The sequence below is a fragment of the Heterocephalus glaber genome, unplaced genomic scaffold, assembly GCF_053883595.1.
Source record: "Heterocephalus glaber isolate CG9 unplaced genomic scaffold, H.glaber_assembly_v1.0 deba00001503, whole genome shotgun sequence".
In the NCBI taxonomy this organism is placed as follows: Eukaryota; Metazoa; Chordata; class Mammalia; order Rodentia; family Bathyergidae; genus Heterocephalus; species Heterocephalus glaber.
The window spans coordinates 3,018,689-3,027,613 of record NW_028258323.1 but is presented as its reverse complement, the minus strand read 5'-3'; positions in this window follow the sequence as shown (position 1 = coordinate 3,027,613).

The window sequence follows — 8,925 nt, the reverse complement described above, 5'->3', positions numbered from 1 at the left end:
GATGCCCAGGGCGGCTTCTGCCTGCGGGAAGGTGTGCGGCTCAGGCCTCCTCCCCTCCATACATGAGTCCTATATGGCCAGCAAGTCGAAGCCTCTCCCTGCACACAGCCTCCCCATGCAAACCCACCCTCATTTTATACCTTTATTTGTTGTTTTTTAAATGTCATACTGGTAAAAAAAAAATTTTTTTTTTGGTACCAGGGATCGAACTCAGGACCTTGTGCTTCTGAGGCAAGCGTGTTGCCACTGAGCTAAATCCCCAGCCCAGTTACTGAAAATGCAAATTTATTCATTATTTACTTTTCCTTACTTGTTTTAATTATACCGCTATATCATTCTATGTTCTACTTTTTCACTGTTTACATCTAAGTGTAAATACTTTCCCACATTGCTACATAGTCTTTGTAGTTCTTAGTATAGTTGTCACTTTCCTTTCGAATGAATGTACAAAAGTTTATCCAGACCCTTTCCAGTTGTTCAATGTGTGTATTGTTTCCAGCTTTTTGTTATTGTAAATAACACAGTGGTTAATAACTTCACCCATAAAGCTGGTTTTATAAATATTCTGTGTTTTTTTTGAGATAGGGTCTTGCTATATAGTCCAGACTGACTTTGAACTTACTTCAAATTTCACAACACTCTTGCCTAAGCCTCCAAGTGCAGGAATTGCAGGCATGTGCCACCATGTCTGACTTAAAAATCTTTTGAATTACATATTTTCTTAGGATAAAAATCCCAGGAATAGGGTTACTTTATCAAATAGGTCTTGAATGGGTTTAGGACAGTGATGGCAAACCCTTTAGAGGTGGAGTGCCCAAACTGCAACCCCAAACCCACTAATTTATTGTAAAGTGCCAAACTGCAATTAAACCTAAATACTGAGGTTTTAGTTTATCGGAAAACAACTGTTGGGCTGGGGATTTAGCTCAGTGGTATGGTCGCTTGCCTTGCAAGCTCAAGGTCCTGAATTCAATCCCTGGTACCAAACAAACAAACAAACAAACAACTGTTGTCTGATATTCAGCTGCTGGGGCAACTTGGCTCACCTGCTAACAGAGGGGGCTCTGTGTGCCTGCTGGGACAGGTGTGCCATAGCTTTGCCACCACTTGCTTAGGTTCTCCAGATGAACTGAACTAATAGAGGAGACAGATAGATGATAGAGTGATAGGCAGATAGATAGGTAGATAGATAGACAGATAGACAGATAGACTAATGTAAAATGTACTTGAAGGGATTGGCTCATGTAGTTATGGAGGCTGAGAAGTGCTCAGATCTGCAGGTGGAGAGCTAGAGACCTTAGAGTTCCAGTGCTATAGGGTTCCATGTGTCTGAGTGGGCAGGAGACTGGTGTCCCAGCTTGAAGGCAGCTAGGGAGAGGAAGAATTCTTTTTTGTTGCACCTTCCCAAGCTGCAAGGCCAAAGTGGCAAAGCCTCTCCTCTCCTCCCCTGAAGCCCCAGCCCTGGAGACAGGACTCTCACCAAGGCAAGGAGCCCAAGGCTCTATGGACACCAGGGGCAGGGTGAGGAGTTCAGAAAATTCCAGTGAAGGCAGCCTGAGGCATCTTGGTGTTGGAGAGCTGAAGAAAAGGAAGGGGGAGCAAAGGAAGGTCTGGAGGAGGAAAAGGAAAAGAGGAGGCAGGAGGAAGCAAAGTGGAGAGGGGAAAGGAGGATGCTAAGGGAAGGACTGCAGGGCAGAAGCCCAAGAATGGCCAGAGGTGGCAGGAGGAGTCAGCCTGGGGGATGCTGAGAACCCTCAGGGATCTTCACTCCTGAGACTTGGTGGCAGAACAAGCAGAAGCAATGAGAAAGTCTGTGCGGAGACTCAAGTCAGGTAACCTCTGGAGCAGCACAGGTGTCCAGGAGAGAGAGCAGCGGGCTTCCTGTCCCTGCCCCTGCCAAAGGTGCAGTAGTATCCAGAGCCTGTGGGACAGTGGGGCTGCAATTTTACCCCAGATAAGGAGATGCTGGCCTGCAGCCAGGAGCTTGAGTACTCTGAAACATTATTTGAATTAAACTCCTCTACCTTTCTTAGTCATTGCTATTTGTCTAAGTTGGTAATGCATTGAAATTTCAACAGTATGTTAATTTTTCTTGTTGTACTTTCCCCTTAGTCCTTACTGACTCACTGCATTTATAGACAATCTAGATATGAGTTCTTATTTTAACCCCCATGTCTTTATTCTTCACTGTGATGGTGAAAGAGGACTCCAGGGTCCTGGCAAAAATGTTCTGGTGTAGACAACATGCCCTGTGTCATTATCTACCCTCGCACATCATTGGACTTAACCAAAACTGTCATTGTCTCGATTCCCAGCACACTGGGAGAGCCTCCCAAATACTATTTTCTAATCCACACATTTCCCTGGAAGGGCAAGCCAGGACAGGGATGGCCTGAGGAATGTCCACTGCCTCCTGAAGCCTGTTTTTTTCTTCACCAGGAAATGTAGGGGGCCCTGCCCCCCCCCGCTGGAAATCTTGAGTGCCTTTTACGGACATATCCGGGCCTGCTACAAATCTACCCGGCAACAAGGAAGTAGCCCCAGTACCCTCCTCTTGCTCCTCCCCTCTAGCCCTACGGTATATATGTTGTAACAGCTTCTGCAATAAACGAGACTTGATCAGAAACCTGTCTTGTCTCCATCTCTCGTGTCCCCTGTCCCCTCTCATCCTCGCTCCCCCTCTAGGGTCTCCGTTGACTTACCCGCGGGCCGGGACAAGGAAAGGCCAGTGGAGTTCCCTATCTTTCAGCACACCTGGGCCAAAGGAAGGAAAACCACCAAGACTGCACAAATCGTCCCCCCAGGACAGAGTAGACGCAATCTGTGCTAAGAGAACCAGGATTTGTGTGAAGCACCCTTGTGAACGACTCCTTGTTGGAGTGAAATGGATCAAAGTTTGCATCAGGGTCAGTGATGAGGGAAAAGTGGTTTGTTGAGCTTTGGAATGAGCTTTTTCTGGTCACTGTGGTACATTTCTCTAGAAAATCTAAAGCTGGGAAGCAAACATATTAGTCCTGACTTTTATTACATAATTTGAGTCAGATAAATTTTAGGGTAGAATTTTGTGCTGTTTGGAGTTAGTCTTTTGAAAAACAAATTTCTCATTACCTGTTAAATTACAATTCTGTTATCTTTAAGAGATCAAGCTGCAAGCTGCCAGCGTATTCTGTGAATCTGCCATTCTTAGAAATGTTAAAAATAGTTGATATTTTTCGATATGCTGCAATAAGAGATACAGTCATGAGATACAGTATTATGAAAATGCATTCACAATAATTGGAATTCCTCCCAAAATCATTAACCATTGAACTTTTTATGGTTTGATCTATACTGCCAGATTGCTTTTCGAGGCTGAGCATATCAGTATCACCATAAACTCACTCAGAGATTCAAAACTTTGAGTGGGATCATTTCTAATTTTTGCTAAGAATGAACAGTAGTGCTCCCATGGTATTAACATGTGCTTCACTGATGAGTCTCCAGAATCATCTGCCCTTCCTCATTGTATTTGCAAAGTAAGGAAACTGAGGCCCAGGGAACTTGCTGGATCTGTGTGTCCCAGTTAATTAGCTAGCCAGGACCAGAACCCATGATTTCTGCCTCTGTCCAAGATCCTTTCCCACTTTATCTGGGTAAATGGAGCACTACGCAGCTTCTAAAGAAAGAGATCACCTTTGGCTCTGCTTATACTCAGCACTGTAGTGGAGGTAGGACTTCACAGTCAAATGGTGTCCCAGGGAATATTTGAGTGACACTTTGGACACAAATCTGACTACAGGTAGGCCCTGGTGGTGGTCTGGTTCTGGGGCTGCAGCTGCCATGAACCCTGCCCCAAGCACCACTGCAGCCAAGAGGCTCTGGGGATGTCTGGGGGCCATGGCCACTTGGCCTTGGAGGGGTCTGGTCCAGATCCCGAAGCAGACGGGGCCTCCAGAGGAGGAGGCAGCAACTGCAGGACAGGAATCGCTACTGCCAAAGGAGAGAAGCTTTCAGGATGCTGCTAAGAGCAATAATTTGGATTTTATGGAGAAGCTATTTGAAAAGAAGGTTAACATTAATGCTGTCAACAATATGAACTGTACACACCTGAATTTTGCAGTAGGGGGAAATAATTTTTCTGCCATGAATTTCTTACTGAATCACAAGGCCAGGGTGGCTATTGCTGATCAGACCTTCCCCAGGAACCAGTAAGACCTGGGCTGAGGTCTATATGACAGATGGTTCCCTTCTCCAAGCCTTTGTTAAGAGTTGGTCCCTGGCCCAGGAGGAGGCTTCTGGGCTACCATACCACCACCACCCTCAGCGCAGAGGAGGTGAGCCACTCCCAGTGCCTAGGGGTAGGCTTCCAGGCCACTGTACCACTACCACCCATAGCTCAGAAGAGGTGAGCCACGTGGGTGCCAATAGCAGCTCCCCCCCCGCCGTTGAAATGAGAAGACACGTAAATAAGTCTCAAAACCAGACTTCCAGATCACCTAAAGCAACCCCAAAGGGAAATGAGATGGAACACTCTGATATTCAACCACCTGGACTCCCTAAACTGGCAAAGAAAGAGGATCTGGAAAAAATGAAATCAGAAATAATTTCTCAGATAATGGCAGAGATTGTGCCCATAGTGCAAGACATGATTAATAAGTCTAGAGAGGACACAGATAAAAAAATAGAGGAGCTCAGGAACATGATAGAATCCCAACATAGGAAGCAAATGGAATCCATAAAACAGATGCAGATTTCCAAGAGATTGGAAATCTGCATTGAAAAACTCCATTGAAAGTCTACACAGCAGAATGAGCCAATATGAGGACAGAATCTCAGATATAAAAGATAAGATTGCAATTAGTGACCAGGAAAAGAAAAATTTCTTTAAAATTGTAAGGGACCATGAGAAATTAGTCCAACAGCTGCTAGACAATGCAAAAAAGAATAACATAAGACTGTTTGGAGTCAATGAAGAAAGAGGAGAGAGTGGAGATGACACAAAAAAACTCTTCACAGAAGTGATGGCAGAAAACTTCCCAAGCAAGGGAAAAGAACTTGACATACAGATAAGTGAGGCATATAGGACTCCAACTAGCCTTGATCAAAAAAACATCTACACATAGTCATATAATAGTTAAGGTTCCAGAAACCCAGCAGAAGAACAAAATTCTACAAGCAGTTAGAGAAAAGAAACAAATCACATACAAAGGAAAGCCCATCAGAATCACAGCAGACTTCTCAATGCAAACCTTCAAGGCAAGAAGAGCTTGGGAGTGACATATTCCAAGCCCTAAAAGAAAACAGCCCCCAACCCAGATTGATGTACCCTGCAAAACTATCTTTCAAAATTGATGGAGATATAAGAAACTTTCATGACAAAGAGCAACTTAGGAACTTCATGAATACCAAACCAGCACTCCAAAAAATTTTAGCCAATATTCTAGGAAAAGACAATGAGGATCACAACCCCAGGAAGCCCAGCACAATGAATCCATTGGGCATGACAAGAAATTAAATGCAAAGGGGGAGAATCCAACAAAAAGAAAAAGTCATGATACTGATAAGTCAGTACATAAAAGTTATAACCATAAATGTTAATCATCTCAATTCACTAATCAAAAGAAATAGACTGGCAGAATGTGTCAAGAAGCAAAATCCAACAATACGCTGCATACAAGTAACACATTTAATTCACAAAGAAACTCAGACTGAAGGTTTAAGGGTAGAAAACAATACTCCATGTGACAGGAACCTGAAAAAAAGCAGGAGTAGCTATCCTCTTTGCAGATCAAGTGGATTTCAAACCAAAATCTGAAACACTTCTGGTGCCAAGAATTTCAGATAAGTGATAGTCAACTTGCATGTACAAATCTATAGTGAATATGTGTTTTCAGAACTGTTGGTTCTTAACAGTAATACAAGAAATTTCTATATTGTTTTCCAAAATGGTTTTGTCATTTTACATTCACATTAGCAGTATTAGACAGTCCTAACTGGTTCACACCTAAGCTGACATTTTTTCTTTTAAAACTTTTAACTTCATCTCCCTAATGAATGCATAATATGATCTTGTTATAGTACTGATTAGTATTTTTCTGATTCTAGTGTTGTACACCTTTCCTTGTGCTGTACTTATTTATCATCTTCTTGTGTCTACTTTTTAATTGGGTTGTCTGTTAATGAGCTATAAGAGTTCTTTATATATTCTGGTTATATGTATTATATATTTATATATTCTATATATTTTATTATATACATTTATATATTCTGGTTATATGTATTATAGATATGGTCTGTTTAAGGACTACTTTTCATTTTCTTAACTATGTCATTTAAAGTTCAAAATTTTGATAGGATCTCATCTATCAATTTTTTTCTTTTATACATCTTTTTTTGCATCCTAGGAAATTCTTGCCTACCCTAAATCCATGAACATTTTCCCTTATAATTTCTTCCTAAAGTTTTATATTTTAGTCTCATATTTAGATTCATAGATCCTTTAAGTTATTTTTATGTATGGAAATAAAGGGTTGAGGTTAATTTTTTCCATATGGATACCAGGTGTTCTAGTACCTTTTGCTGAAAACATTATCTTTTCCTTTGCTCTTGAATTGAGTTTATGTTCATAAAATGTTAATGTTAAATAATCTTTGCAAACTCAGTGGACCATATATGTGTGGTTCTATTTCTAGATTCTCTGTTTTCTTCCATTGACCTATGTGTATTTCCTAACCCTAACACTGCCTTGATTACTGCAGCTTTAGAGGAAGTCTTAAAATTAGGTAACAAATGTCTTCCAACAATGTTTTTTTCTTTTTACTTTTCTAGGTCCTTTGTACTCCTGCATAACTTTTAAATTTCAATATCCAACTCTTCATTTGTAGCAAGTATACATAGGCCTGAATTTTTATATATACCTTGTGTTTTCTAATCCTGCTAAACTCAAATACAAGTTCTAGGGGCTCCTAGAGATTTCTTAGTATTTTCTCTGCAGATGATCATTTCATCTACATATAAAGATTTTACTTCTACCTCGCCAATCCTATCCTATTGTGTCATTTTATTGCCAGACTATTTTGGTTTAGGCCTATGTTTCAAAGTTTAATGGACAAATGAAGAGTAGGCATATCTGCCCTTGTTCCCCACCTTAGGGAGAAAGCATTATATCTTCTCCATTCATATAAGGTGTTTTTGCTGGAAGTATGGAGTACATGTCTTTGATCTGTTGAGAAGGTTCTGTTCTAGTTCTAGACTCCTGATAGCTTTTACCATGAACAGCTGTAGAATTTAGTTTGATACTTTTTCTCCAACTAGTGACAGGATCATATGGCTTTTTCCTTTCCTCTGTTAAAATGTTGACTTATGGGGGTGGATCTTCCAATGCTGAACCAACACTGCCATCCGTATAATAAAACCATTTTCTATATACTGCCAGATCTGACTTCTAATAGTTTTTTTTGTTAAACAAATTTCTATCTATGTTCATACTTTTTTATTCTATTATTTTTATCCAGTTTTAGTATTACCACAATATTGATTGCCTAAAATGAGGAGAGAAGTGTTCCTTCTTTCTTCTGCCCAAATATTTGATATAATTTATTAGTTAAAATGTATATGACCCTCCCATTGTCATATAGGTAGGTTTTTAAGCTAGGAATGTACTTTCTTTAATAGGTGCTATTCAAATTTTATATTTCCTTCAGAGTCAGTTTCATTAATTTGTCTTCCAAGGTACATCTTAGAAGTTGTCAAATTTATTTCAAAAAAGATTTTTGTAATATGCTTTCTATATCCTTTTTTTCTTTTCTTTTTGTTTTATTAAATTCTTTTATTGGTACATTGTAGGTATACAACACAATTACATTTCTCACTGGGAATTGTACCTTTACATAATGCATCTTGGTTCTTATTTTTTCCCCATTCCTAGCCCTACCTTCACACCCTCCACTCTTGTCTATTTACAAAGACTTTATTTCCATTTTTTCCATTTCTCATCATTTTTCCTTTCCCTTCTTTCCTTTCCCCTGCCCCTCCCACTACCCCTACCCCTTTGGACCTTTTCTTCCTATTTTACATTATCTATTATTCATTCCAATCATTGGGACATTTTAGGTATACAATATAATGACATTCATCAGTGGAAATTTGCACCTTTACATAGTCTCTCTTGGTTCTTATTTTTCACCCTTGCCCAGCCCTCCCTTCAACCCCTCTAGTCCTCCCTATTTACAAAGATTTTGTTCCTAGTTTTCCATTTTCTCATATTAATCCCATTCCCTTCTATCCTTTCCCCTAGCTCTCCCACTTCCTTCCCCTTTGCCCCTTTTCTTCCTATTTCACATTACCTATTATACATTTAGTCCTTATTTACACTTTCAGTTTCTCACAACAGAGAAACTATTTGGTCTTTATACATGTGTGTACTATTTATTTCACTTAAGAGTATTGCCTCAATGTGCATCCACTCAGCTATAAATGTCTCTAATTTCTCATTTTTTATGGCTGAGTAGTACACCATTTTATAAAAAAAACCACATTTTCTTTATCCAGTCTCCAGTTGATGGGGATTTGGGCTGTTTCCAAGTTTTAGCTATCACAAACTGTGCTGCTATGAACATGGGTGCACATATATCACTGTGGTATGATTCTTTTAATTCTTTGGGGAAGATCCCCAGCAGTGGAATAGTAGGGTCAAATGGAACTTCCAGTCCTAGTTCTTTGAGGTATCTCCATACCGATGTCCACAGTGGTTGCACCAGTCTACACTCCCACCAGCAGTGGAGCAGGGTTCCTCTTTCCCCACAGCCCCACCAGCATTTGTTATTGGTTGATTTCATGATAGCAGCCATTCTTTCTGGAGTGAAGTGGAATCTCAGCGTTGTTTTCATTTGCATCTCTCAAATGACCAGTGATGTTGAACATTTTTTCATGTATTTATTTGCTATT